At 44.0% G+C, this 14,374-nt stretch overlaps 1 protein-coding gene across 4 annotated transcripts in view; it reads left to right on the top strand.

The window, feature by feature from the left end:
* Positions 1-14,374, top strand: part of LOC103118024 (protein cordon-bleu) — a 182,805-nt gene that overhangs the window by 35,262 nt on the left and 133,169 nt on the right. The window lies entirely within an intron of this gene.

The following is a 14,374-nucleotide window of genomic DNA, read 5'->3' as shown; positions in this document are numbered from 1 at the left end:
CTACATGGTCTGGCCAGAGGGAATGTTGGTGACTCCTGCTTTGAGGTCCCATTCAAGGAAAAGAGAACTGAAGCAGGTGAGCTGTACATTGTGATGAGACTGCTGGGGATGGAGATTCTAGAGTAGAACATCCTCACTTTGACTTTCAGAAACATGCCTGATGGTCTGTCAGTACAGAATAGGGTGCCAACTGCAGAATGAAGACATCAAGATGCCACTTCACATCCACTTAACAGGATTATCATTATGGTTATGGTTGTTATTACCAGAGCCCTGCTCAGCTCTGGTTTATGATGTGCAGGGGACTGAACCTAGGACCTTTGAGCATCAGGTACAAAATTCTTTGCATGGCCATTATGCTATCTCCTCCACCACAATTATCATTTTTTTCAAAGGAAAATAAACATGAGCAAGAATGTGGAGAAGTTAGAAACCTCATTTGTGGGTGGTAGACATGTAGCATCGTGCAGCTGCTATGGACAACGGTTTAGCAGTTCTTCAATATGTTAGACAGAGACTCCCCATAGGACTTGGCAGTTCCACGCCAAGGTAGATAGATATATAGGAGAATTTCAAGCAGATTTTCACACAGAAATCTGTGCTTCTAGATGCCCTGTTTGCCACAACCCAAAGGCACCTCAGCAGGAGAATGGGCAAAAGAAATGTGGACTATTTCCTAAAAGTACACATACAACATCTGTACAAATAGTCAGCCAGGGTAAGATGTGGAGGTACTACACAGGGCATGACTTGGGAGAAGCTTGGAATCATTGGGCTGAATGAGCCAGACAGAAGAACAACAGGCTGTATGCTTCTGTTTATAGGAAATATTCAGAATATGTAAGGTCAGAGAGACAGACAGCAGCCTGGTGGTTTTTGGAGGGTTGGGGAATCAGAAGGGTTGGGAAGCAGCTGCTGAGTGGGTACTGGGAGGGTGAACTACGGGTCTCCTGTGAAGGTGGGGAGTGATTCCGCAGGGTGACCCAGATTCCTGAATCTACCTAATGTCACTGGATTGTGCACTGGAAGAAAGGACAATTGATGTTACATGTCTCATTATCATTATTTTAATATTTTATTGAATGAGAGGGGGAGAGACGCTAGAGCCCTGCTCAGCTCTGGGTAATGGTAGTTCTGGGGATTGAACCTGGAACATCAGAGCCTTAGACATGAGAGTCTTTTGCAGACATCATGCCAATTCCTTTTTTTTTTTTACTAGTTTTTATTTATGTATTTTGGATAGAGACAGATAAATTGAGAGGGAAGGGAGAGAGACACCTACAGCACTGCTTTACTGTTCATGGAGCTCTCTACTTCAGGGCGGGACAGGGACTTGAATGTGTTGGTGTGCACTGTAACATGAATGCTATAACGGTTCACCATTGCCTCGCCCCAAGTTATATGTCTTTTAGCACAATATTCTTCAAAAAAGAAAAATAGCGGTGCACTTGATTGAGTGCACACATTACAATGTATCAGGACGCAGGTTCAAGCCCCACTTGCCACTGGGGGGAGGAAGCATCACAAACATTGAAGCAGTGCTGTAGCGCTCTCTCTCTCTCTCTCTCTCTGTGTGTGTGTGTGTGTGCGTGCACACACACGCGCACATATGTCTTTTCCTCTTTATTCCCCATTTCCCTCTCAATTTTTGCCTATATTCAAAAATAAATATTTTTTTAAAAAGAAAGAAAGCTATCAGATCCTTCATTTCCACCTCAGTTCCTGCTTTGTTGGCTGGAGGAGGCTTGGCCTTCACCATGTTTAAAAGCTCCTGGGTTCCCATATGTGGTCAGGCTTGAGAACCTCTGCAGCCTGTCTAGCCTCTGGATCATTCCCTCTCTGTGGGGTGGGGAATCATAGGAGTGATGATTAGAAGCAAAACCTATGTGGGTCAAGGTGTGGGAAAGTCCTGGTTTCAGCCTGGAGCCTGGCTTTCCCACCTTGCTCCTGAGGTCTCCGTTAGCCCTCAGCTGGAGTCAGCTGACCCTCTAGATCCTGGCTCACACAACTCAGCTCCGTCTAGGACACAACCCCAGATGCTGTCCTCACATGCTTTTTCCAACTTGTCATAGGTCCTTGAATTCACAGGGGAGCATCCTGTTTTGGAAAATGAATTTTTGTGCCCTTTTTCTGCAATATATTCTAGCTAGATAGTGACAAATGTTTTTGCAGGGAAGGGAGAGAGACTATTTGAACAATGCATTGGAGTGTTCATTTTCTCAACCAGAAGACAAGAGGATTGAACCACAGCTATGCTCCCTGCTTCTAAAGCAAATCTTCCTGATATTTCTTTTCTGTTGAATCAGGACCACACACATGCATGGTTTCACCACTCTCAGGCTGTTTTTTTCCTTCAAAGAGAGAAAGACAGACAGACAGATGGAGACAGAAAGATAAATCATAGCATGACAGATTCTCCTGATGTCAGTAGTACCACCTTGTGGTGCCAGGGTAGGAAGCTAGGCTGCTATCACAGCAAGGTATGCACATTACCCAGCTGAGCTATCTCTCTGAGCTTTTTCTGCTTTTTTTCAAGATTAATTTTTCCAGGAGAGACATTTAATCAGCTCAGAAACTTAGTTGCCTGGGAAGCCTTCTTTATTTGACAAACACAGGAGAAACAATCTGATCGCTTGTAGTATGAACACTCCTCATTTCAGTTTTGTGTTTTTATCATGTTGAGGTCTCTCTGCAGCCAGTGTCCAGACTTGCCCCTTCCAAATGTAAGAGCTCTGGTTTCACATTCCCTGTCTTCATCATGTCCACCATGTTAATAATATGCCCAGGAGCCACTTAACGAGGGAAACCTAATTTAGTGTGTGTGTGGGGGGGGGCATTCATTTGTCTTACCTGTGGCCTCCTGCAAAATCTTCAGGAGTCAAAGCAAACTAAATCATAACTCAATACTCAAGACCCACAGCTGCCAAGTAAATTAGAGGACAACTTCCATGCTCGTTTGAAAGGGAAAACCTTTGCCTCCTTTATAGGGTGTCATTATTTCTCTGAATTACAGTCCCCTTCTTCTCCCAAGACTTGTAACTGAATCATGTTTGCCTCAGTTAACTATCCTATTAAGTCATGGCAAGCCCCTATACACACCCACATGTGTTTTGCAGAATGGGGACTTTTCCTGGAGATCTTCAGTACCAGATTTCTCTACGTTTGCCCTGCAGCCAGTCCCCAGGGGCCTTTCTCTCTTCTAGCCCATGTCCCTTTGTGACTGCACATTTGTAGCCACCTCCTGCAGGTTACCACAGACACTACCTCCCCTGCCCTGTCCCACCCTCCCTCCTCTTCCATAGCTGTCCTCTGCTGAGCTTTGATGCCTGGCTTGTGTCCAGTCTTATACATTGTCTGCTGGCTTCTCTGTTCACCCTCTGTATTGCTGCTCCTGTCACCACAGCACAGTGGCCTTCCAGAGGGGAAGCATCAGCTATTATACACTTTGGATTTGCACGGGGCTTCATTTGCTTTTAACTAGCATGCTTTTATCAAATGCTTCTGATGTTCTGAAACTATCATTTTTAAAGTCTCCTAGGAGAGCCAGGCTTTGGTTCAGTGGGTTCAGTGCACATGGCGTGAAGCGTAAGGACCAGCGTAAGGATCCCGGTTCGAGCCCCCGGCTCCCCACCTTCAGGGGGTTTACTTCACAGGTGATGAAGCAGGTCTGCAGGTGTCTATCTTTCTCCCCTCTCTGTCTTCCCCTCCTCTCTCCATTTCTCTCTGTCTTATCCAACAACAATAACAACAAAGACAATAAACAACAAGGGCAACAAAAAGGAAAAAAAAAACATTAAAGTCCCATATGATCAGTTCTGGGCATATTCCAAGCATGCGCATGCCAGCTAGTGGGTCTTGCCTCTGAGATGGTCCTATATGAGAGCCTTAAATAGGCAGAGGGCTCCAGTTCATGTTCAGTGTCTTCAATGAGGCTTGGCAAGAGAAAGGTAAACCCAATCGTTGACCATTCTGTTTACTTTTTTTAAGGGACAAGTCTACCAGTAAAGCAATCTAGGGTCTAGGTGGTGTTGCAGCTGGCTGACCACACATAACATAGTGTGAAAGTACTAAAGTTAAAGCCCCTGGTCCCCACCTGCAGTGGGGAAGTTGGCCTTTCAGTCAAGCAGGGCTGCAGGTATCTCTCTATCTCTCTTCATTGTTATCTCCCCTCTTGATTTATCTCTGTCTCTATCCAGTAAATAAAATATTAAAAAAGAAATAATTCAAATTGTTTTAGTGCCTGCACCCATCAGAGAGGGGATGTGATGAAGTGTTTGGTTGGCTGGAAGATGCCTCCAGACCCAATGGCTTATTTACTTTATTTTATTTATTTTTATGTTGCTTTGTTTTTATTTAGAGATTTAATATTCATTTACAAAACTGTAATATAACCCGGGTACAATTCTACACCATTCCCACCACGAGAGTTCTGTGTACCCATCCCCTCCATGGGAAACTGCAAGGCTAGGTTAACTATTATTTCCATAACATAGCTATTTATATTTATATATTTATTTTTCCACCTTTTCTATGTTCCTGCCTTCTCTTCCTTTCTAAGTCACACCAACATCTATTACTACTTCCAAATGTACTTTAATTGTCTTTTTTCCTTCTTCTTTCTCTGAGTCCTGATGGAATTGGAGTTCAGGACCTTTTGGTCATCTTCCTTTAACATTTATCCCCTTCTGGGGTATGGGCCAAAATTTTTTAGGGTGCAGAAGGTAGGAGTTCTGGCTTCTGTAATTGCTTTTCTGCTGGACACGGATATCAGTAGGTCCTTCCATATCCTCAGTCAATGGCTTCTTTTCTTCCAAGAAAAGCCAGCGTCAAGCCTCCCCAAGGAGGAATTGGGTTAAGAAATGGTCACTTCCCACCCATCTTCCACCACAGGAACCAGACTTCCAGGTTGTTTCCCTGCTGGTCATGGGGATTTGCTCCCTGAAAGTTGCATTGCTTCCTGCCTCTTGGTGAATGGGCGCAGGAATCCTGTGAGGTCAGGGGGTGCTCTGCTTGTGGGGCTCAGCTGAGGTCATGGGTCAGGAATGCTGTGCTTGTAGGGACAAAAGAGTCATAGAGGGTATTCCTCTCAGGGCAAGGGCATGGGGCAGATGCGCTGGTGTGCTCCCTTCTGGCCTAGGACTGTGTGCTGGGCTGGCAGCTGGGAAGGGAAAGTGATTTCACTTTAAGAAAGGGTCAGGGGCTGCTCTTCTGGGAAGATCTATGAGGGGGGTGGGCAGACAGTGGTGCCTTCTTCCCTTTTTATCATGTGAACCTGCCTTGGATCAAAATGCAGAGGCTTACAGGTCTGGCTGAGTCTGTCACTGAGTTCTTTAGCAAAGCATTTTAAAAAGGACAATCTTAAAACCTTTCAGAAGGGGGCAGTATTGTGCAAGGAGAGGAAACCTACAAAAGGATTTCTAGTTTGATTCCAACATGAGGGATTTACCAGCATTAAGTTCAGGCTGTCAGCTGTGACTAAATCCAGTCCCCCTAAAAGTAACTGATATGCCTTAGAAGCACTATGCTGATAAGCTGGTAGAAGTTAGTTACATACTGTCCATCATCTTTAAATAAAAACCTGTATCTGAATTCTTCTCTAGTCATGTCAAAAGACCCATTCAACTTTCTGTCAACTTGATTGCATGAAAGCTCTCCCGAGATAGAGCATTACTTGCCAGGAAAGATACTTTGAGAAATTGTGTCAAACATAACAGTTTGTGCTTACATTTAGAAGCACCATTTTATCTTTTTTTTTTTTTCATTTTATTGAGGGGCTAATGTTTTATAGGAAGGCTGTTGGCAGATGGGTTAAACAAAATGGAAGACCCTTTTCACACCATCCCTGCCCTTCCCTCCCCAGAATCTTGGTGTAATGAGCCATGCCTACTTCAAGTTTCCCTTTGTGCTTTCCTTTTTCTGATCTCATTTGAGTCCTGCCTATAAGCGAGATCATCTGGTACCTGCCCTTCTCTTTTTAACTCACTTCACTTAACCTTATGCCTTCAGCTTCATCCACGATGAAGCAAAGGAGATGATCCCATCATTTTTAACGCTGGCATTTCATGGTATATACATACCACAACTTTCTTAGCCACTCATTTGTCATGGGACATCTAGGTCCCATGCTTCCTCTGCAGAACCCTGCCCCACTAAGGAAAGATAGAAACAGGCTGGGGATATGGATCGATCTGTCAATGCCCAGGTCCAGCAGAGAAGCAATTATAGAAGCCAGACCTTCTACCTTCTGCACCTCATAAAGATTCTTGGTCCATACTTCCAGAGGAATAAAGAACAGGGAAACTTCTAAGGGAGGGAGAGGGTATGGAACTCTGGTGGTGGAAATGGAATTGTACCCCTCTTATCCCACAGTGTTGTCAATCATCATTAAATCACTAATTATTAAAAATAAAAAAGGGAATTAAAAAAGAAAGAAGGAAATTGTGCTGCTAGGAACTTGGGTGGAGACAGATTTCTTTATAGAGGTGTCGTTGTTGCCTTTGCATAAATCCCCAGGAGAAGAGTTTCCAGGTCATGGGATAAGTCCACTTCTAATGTTTTGAGTGTCCATGTATCTCTAACAGAATGGTTTCAAGCACTTTTCTCCTAAAGCAATCCCCCTTCCTGTTTATGAACCGGTGATGCCTTCCTTAGGCTGTATGAGGTGTGCACTTGTAAAGCTGCCAAGTGCAGGCATAATGTAAACAACCTAATAAAGGAAAGCAAAACATGGAAATTGGGGGCAAAACTGGTGAAGAGGCTACTGCTGGTGGCTGTCCCCCTCATTCTTTATTTGCTTTTTTTCTTGATAGGACAGACAGCATTTAAGAGAAGAGGGGGAGACAGAGAGGGAGAGAGACGGAGAGACACCTGCTGCCCTGCTTCACCACTTGTGAGGCTTTCCCCTGCAGGTGGGGACCGGGGGCTCGAACCCGGGTCTTTGTGCTCTGTAATGTGAGGGCTCAACCAGGTGTGCTACCCTCACCCCAGATTTCAGTCTTCTCCCGGCCACACAGACGTGAATCTTTGGTGGAGCACCTCTATCGTGATATGGCTTTTTCGCTTAAAACCCAGAGGGCTATTATTATGAATTCAGTTTTGGCTAAAAGGTCTCTCTGGAAGTGACTTTTTTTTTAATGTATGAAGGACTTGCTTTCTTTTTGAAATATTTACTTGTTAGCCTGAAGTGGAGTTGGCGTATTGCACCAAAGTAAAAGACTCTGGGGTGGGTTGGGGGGGGGAAGAGTACAGGTCCAAAAAGGATGACAGAGGACCTAGTGGGGGTTGTATTGTTATGTGGAAAACTGGGAGATGTTATGCATGTACAAACTATTGTATTTACTGTCGAATGTAAAACATTAATTTCCCAATAAAGAAATTTAAAAAAAATTTAAGAGCTAGAAGTCAAAAAAAAAAAAGAAGTTACAGACGCCCATCGTAAAATAAAGACTTCTTCACACACAGCACACAGCCTGTTGGCTACAGCTCAGAATACCGTATTATGTATTTGAACATTAAGATCCTAAGTTCTCTGTCACAAAGATAATTTGGAGCTATATTCAGTGATGGATGTTAACTAGACTTACTATTTGATACTGTATACTGATGTTAAATTTTCATGCGTGATATTACTGGGTTGTTGGAAAAATTTGTGACATTTTTGCATAGAAAAACAGAACAAATATGTCATAACTTTTTCGACAGCCCAATAAATAATATCAGCTATACCTCAAATTCAAACTGACCCCTTCGACTGACTTGAAAAAAAGGGGGCAGATGGGTGGCACACCTGGTTGGGTGCACATGTTACCGTATGCACGGACCTGGATTCAAACCCCTCTTCTCCACTGCAGGGAGAAAGCCTTGCAGGTGGTGAAGCAGTGTTGCTGGTGTCTCTTTGTCTCTCTCCCTCTCTGTTTCCTCCCCCCTTCCCTCTTGATTTATGGCTGTCTCTAGCCAATAAATAAAGATAATAATTTTTAAAAAGATATCTGACTTTAAAAAAGCAATGCTAGACCAGGAAGATAGCAAAGTGGTTCTGCAAAAGACTTCATGTCTGAGACTCCAAAGTCCCAGGTTCAATCCCCAGCATCACTGTAAGTCAGAGCTCAGCAGGTCTCTGGTTTCTCTTTTTCTGTATCTTTCCTTTTTTATCTCTCTTATTAAATTAAATTAAATTAAAACATTTAATTTAAAGGTCTGGGGAGACAGCACAATGGTTCTGCAAAAGTGTTGATTGCCTGAGGTTCCATTGTCCTAGGTTCAATATCCAGCACTACCATAAACCAGAGCTAAGCAGGGCTCTGGTCTCTCTCTCTTTCTCTCTGTCTCTTTCATTAAAATAAGATAAATAAGATATTAAGAAAATAGGAATGCTTACTTTACCTTGAACATAGTTTTGTGTCTGGTTCTCATGCCTGATCCATCATGAGTAATATATAGTCTGTGGGGAAGCCTACTCTCTAACACGCTCCTGGATCCTAGTTATTCCCATTCACCTTAGCCTCCCATTCACCTACACGAGGGTATACAGAGCCCTGAGCTGTGACCGCATGTCACGGGGCCCACAGTGCCTGCAGACATGCTCCTGAGTGGGCTGGGGCAGGGTTCATTTCCCAGGCAAGGTGGAGGATTGCTGGGCTACTGCCCAGATGCTCAGAGTTCCCTGGTGGGCACGTGAACTACTGCTTCTCCCCACTCATTGCTGGGAACATGTGTTTTTGCCCCAGCATAGCATCCTGCTCCAGTGAGAATCAAACACAGTGAAAACAATGCCTGCTGGTCCTACCTGCAGGGGCAAAGCTTTGTCAACTGTCTTCTTCTTCTAGCGTTTGCCCTTCTTCCGTAGCCAGTCAACAGCATCAGGTTGAGCCTGATGTAAAGTTTCGAGACCTCCTTTGAATCTGGAGAGGTGGCAGTCGTTGACTATATGGGTCATAGTCTGTCTGTAGCCGCAGGGGCAGTTCGGGTCATCTCTGGCTCCCCAGCGATGGAACATAGTGGCGCACCAGCCATGGCCTGTTCGATAGGCCTGTTCGATAGCGATTGAGGAGGGCCCAATCATAACGTGCTAGGTCAAAGCTGGGTTGATACTTGCAGGGGTCTGTGATGAGGTGTTTGTTCTTTACCTCAGCTGACTGCCAACTCTGTTTCCAAGAGTCTGGAACAGAGAAGTTCAGTGTAGGGGAAGGGGACCAGATTGGATGACGAGACGTCAAGCGTTGGACAGGGTGGGCGAAGATATCCGCGTATATTGGCAGGTCCAGTCGAGTGTAGACGTGGGAAAGGAACTTAGATGATGCCAACGAATATCTGGCGGGGCGATGTTGCTAAGAACTGGCAGCCATGGAACCGGGGTGGAACGGATGGTTCCAGAAATTATCCTCATGGAGGAATATAATTTGGAATCAACCAAGTGGACATGGGGGCTACAGAACTATACTGGGGCACAGTATTCTGCAGTGGAATAGCATAATGCCAGAGAGGATGATCGTAGTGTGGAAGCGCTCGCGCCCCATGAGGAGCTGGCCAGTCTTGCAATGATGTTATTCCTCGCGCCCACCTTTGCTGCAATTTTTATGAGATGTTCGTGGAATGACAGAGTGCGATCGAGAGTAACGCCAAGATAGACTGGCTGGGCTTCATGCCGGATTCTCGTATCGTCAAGCTGCACATTAAGCTCATGCAAGGCCGAGGCATGGTGTAGATGGAAAACAGATGATACCATTTTTGCAGTGCTAGGGATTAGTTGCCATTTTTTACAGTAATCAGATATCAGAGACATGTCTTTCGTGAGTGTTTCCTCGAGGATGTCAAACTTGGATGACTGAGTAGCACAGCAGATGTCATCGGCGTAGATGAACTTCCTTGAAGAAGTTTCTGGAAGGTCATTGATGTAAATATTAAATAGCGTAGGAGCCAGAACAGAGTCCTGGGGGAGGCCACTTGAGACAAGTCTCCATCTGCTAGACTTGTCACCCAGATGCACCCAGAATCTTCTGTTTTGGAGAAGAAACGATACAGTGTTGGCCACCCATGGAGGCAGGCATCTTGAGATCTTGACTAGGAGACCATGGTGCCAGACCGTGTCATAGGCTGCTGTGAGATCAACAAAGACAGCGGTGTCAGTGTCAACGGTGAAGCAGTGTTACAGGTGTCTTTCTCTCTCCCATTCTATCTCCCACTTTCCTCTCAATTTCTCTATATCTTTATTAAATAAACATTTTTTTAAAAAGAGAGTGTTTGATGGCAGAGCCAGGTCATTACAAATAGACTTTTTATTTTTTTAATTCAATGATCTGTGGTGAAATTAACTGTTAACCTGTGACTTAGGCTTCACCTGGACTTGAAATCTTGGTTGGTCCTGAAATTATGACCTTTATTTTGAATATACTCTACTCCAAGAGACATGTATGAGGAAGGATGGAGCCATATTTTATGGGGAATGCAGTGTTTGGGTGAGTGGGCTTCCAGGAATGGTGTGAATTCATACTTTAGCTTTGTGCCTGTCTACTCTTCCTCCAGTGGACAGCAATTGCCCGACAGCGTTCTCAGGAGGTCTCAGAAGGTCTAAGACCTAAAGGTTGCTTTTGTGTTCCTCTCTTTCCTGCCTGTTACCCATTGCCTTTTCTCAACAATTTAGAGAGCTCTACTTGCAGAAGAAAGACTTCTAAGAACATCTGACAAGACCATGGTGACTAATGTCTGTGGATTTTGATGCTGACCTTTAGAAAAATGCATGAAGAGGACTTGATATTTAAAACCATGTTATTGACCAACTGGAGCAGGAATAGGAAACCAAATGCCCTGCATCCAAAATATACTTGATACTAAAACCAGTACCATTGAGCAGTTTGGACAGGACTAAGAAACCGAAAACCCTAGAACCAAAAGACTTGACACTAGGAAAACAAAATTTTATTGAGCAGTTTGAACTATGTAGAAAACCAAATACCTCTTCAGATAGGCTCTGGGGGCAGATGGTGGTGTATATGCTGGTTGAGTGCATATATTACAGTGCACAAGGACCCATGTTCAAGCTGCTGGTCCCCATCTGCTAGGGGAAAGCTTCATGAGGAGTGAAGCAAAGCTGCATGTGTCTCTCTATATCTTTCACTCTCTAGCTCTCCCTCTCCTCTCAATTTCTCTCTGCCTCTATCCAATAATAAATAAAAAATATATATTTTTAAAAACTCTTAAAAAAAGATAAGCCCTCAATGTTCTTCAAGGAACTTCACCACATTATAGCAGAAGAAAGCCTTGGAAACTGGGATGTGAGGACATCCTCAGCCTGTCTTAACTCCCAGAAGTTACTAACTAAGCTCTTGATTTTCTCTTTTCTTTAATGTGCATGTCTATGTGGATCTGTGCTTTAGTAGATCCTTAGTACTTCATGGTGTTTTCCACCCAAATTATTCTGTGGGTTGTTTTTGTTTTGTGCATAAATTCCAGAGGGAGATAGGAACTCAGACTACAAATATTCCCTGTGCTGCAAAAGTGCTTGGCTGTCCATGGGTGGAAGGCTAAGCAATACTTATGGAGCAGGACTGAGAGTAACTGATAGGTGAAATCTGGTGGGCACTGAAAGCAGCCTGCAAACTGTGGACTGTTGTCCTAGGAAGAGATGTTTGTGAGTGTGTGGCAGATCCTGGATTGAAAAGCTACCTGCTATGTCAAAATACAGTTACATTCCAGAGGCACAGATGTGGATGGGGAAGAAGCCCATTGTCTAGCATAGCGGTGACAAGATTTACTGGAGACCAGGTTGGGATGCACCCTGGTTCAGCTTTGTACAGTGTAAGGTCATTGTGGTTTGGCTGAGGACATTCTTGCCCAAGATTTTTATCACCGAAGAAGGAAACCACATGTAATGTGTATCTCTGATATTGAAAGAATACTGTAGATGCTGGCAGTAACTTTAAAGTAGTTGGATGGAATCTCACATTTTAAAAAAGGGTATGTTTCTACTTTAAGATCCCTTTCTTCCTCTACTCTTCCTCTTCCTTCTCTTCTACTCTTCCTCTTCCTTCTCTTCTACTCTTCCTCCTCCTCCTTCTTCCTGTCTCCTCCTCCTCCTCCTCCTCCTCTTCTTCTCTTCTCTCTCTCTCTCTCTCTCTCTCCTTCCCTCCCTTCCTTCCTCCCTCCCCTCTGCTGGGCACTAGGGAAGGAAAACCTTAGTTTAGTCTCTCACCTCCAAGAGTTGACAGTCCAAGATGTTTAAATGCTATATGTGCATTGAATTATAGAATCAAAACCTGAAGCCAACATAAAGCGGACAGCCTAGCAAGTCTCCTCAGGTAGTGTTCTGCACAGAACTCCCAAGAGTGCTCAGGGCATTTAAAGGACAAGAGTAGATTCATAGCAGTGTTGAGTGATCCTTCAGGCATGCATAGTTGTGGCATGGATTGAGGACAAGAGGAATTGGAAGTTCCGAGCCTAGACAGGGTGGAGTGAAGAGAAGCAATTAGTGTCAGTGTTGTGAAATGCATTGTCATGAACATAGTGTTTACAGGAGACCAAGTGGGGACCTTTACAACTTCACAGATAGCTGTGACTGCCTAAGAATATGTGTGTCTCTCCACTGTATGTTGTAAGTTTTGACAACTCTTCTTAACACATGGTTTATCCTCTTTGAATCTGGGGGTATTTCAGTAAGCCAGCCATCTAGTGCTCTAGACTGGACTACTCAAATCCTTACAGTGGTTTGCTTCATTACTCTATTCTGTCATCTAGACCTGGATTACTTACCGTTGATAAGGAGAGAGGTTTAAGACAGAGTGGAACATGGACCAAATCATTTGGCAGGGGCTTATTTACTTAGCAACCAATCTGATGTCTAGAGAACTTAAACTCTGGGGAACAAGCTTTCCATTTTCCCATGAGCACCTAAGTGTCATACTATTTCTCCTCTGTTCCTTCTCCATTTCCTGTGGGAGTTCTGCATTTGATGGACAGGCACTAAGTAGCATTGATGTTCAGCATATCTCAAGGAAGAATGGGCTGGTGTGAAGAGCAGCCTGCAGAAATTGCTTTCTCCTGATTTTAGTGTCCAGGATCTGGCTCAGTGGTAGAGCACAGGACTTATGAGCATGCCCAGCCCTCAGCACTGCATATGCAATGACAGAATAACTGACAGACAGGAAACAATTGGAAGCTGAGCACAGGCAGGGCTGGGCTACCGCCAAATGTGATGGGTTTCCTTTATGCATTTAACTTAACCATTTTTTATCACTGTGTCATAGATTTCTACTCCTCTAATACCTCTGTGATCCAATTTTTTAAATGAAAAAAGAAAGTGGCCATTGAGGAATGAACTCAGGACCTGTCATGCTGTGTGTGTGTGAGTGTGTGTGTGTGTGTGTGTGTGTGTGTGTGTGTGTGTGTGTGTGTGTGTTACAAATAAGTTGCCTTCTGGGCCCAAATTTTTTTATCATTTTTATTGAGAGAGAAGGGAGGGGAGGGGAGGGAAGAAGAGAGATACTGCTCCACCACTGGTGGAGTTTCTCTGGTTTCATCAATGATCTCCCACATGGGGTTGGTACTTGAACCCAAAGCTTTCAGCATGGTGAAGTATACCCCTCATCGGGTGAGCTAGCTCCCAGACCTTCTCCCCCCACCCCTTTTTAAGATCTATGTATTTTATGAAATATAGTAAATGAGAGAGAGAGAGAGAGAGAGAGAGAGAGAGAGAGAAGGATAAGATCATCCCTCAACTGTGGCACATGGTGATGCCTTGATTGAACCTAGGATCTCATGCATGTGTGTTCTGTGCTCTAACACTGAATCATCTTCCAATAAGAACTCTGATAATGATAAATTTTCAGAAATTCATACCTTCAGGCTAATCAAGAATATTGATTGATTCTAGCTGATATGTGTTCTCCCTAGAGGTTTAGAAACTGCTATTTCCTTGTTGGTTAAGAATATACATCCATGAGGCTAGTGATGATGTGCACATTAGAACACACATGTTATCAAGCACAAGGATCCAGGTTCAAGCCCCATTTCCCACCTGCAAAGGAGAAGCTTCATGAGCAGTGAATCAGGGCTATAGGTATCTGTCTTCCTCTCTATATCTCCCTCTCCTCTCAATTTTTCTCTGTCTCTTTCAAAAAAAGAAAAGAAAAAAGGGGATAGGAGGATTGGCTGCAGGACTGGTGGATTCATCAGGCAGGCACTGAGCCCCAGGAACAACTCTGGTAGCGATTTAAAAAGATTTGATAAAAATAAAATTAAAAAAAAAAGAAAAAGAAACCTTGCATCACACATCTGCCATTCACTGTGTTCTGTACTCTTCCAGGTAAGTGAACACTGTGGGTTTGCTCAGGCCCTTTGAAGTTAGCCTAGGAAATGGTTTCAGCATCCATACAGGGTGACT

The sequence above is a fragment of the Erinaceus europaeus genome, chromosome 14 (genome assembly GCF_950295315.1).
Source record: "Erinaceus europaeus chromosome 14, mEriEur2.1, whole genome shotgun sequence".
Classification (NCBI taxonomy): domain Eukaryota; kingdom Metazoa; phylum Chordata; class Mammalia; order Eulipotyphla; family Erinaceidae; genus Erinaceus; species Erinaceus europaeus.
This window is presented reverse-complemented; position numbering and strand designations above follow the sequence as displayed.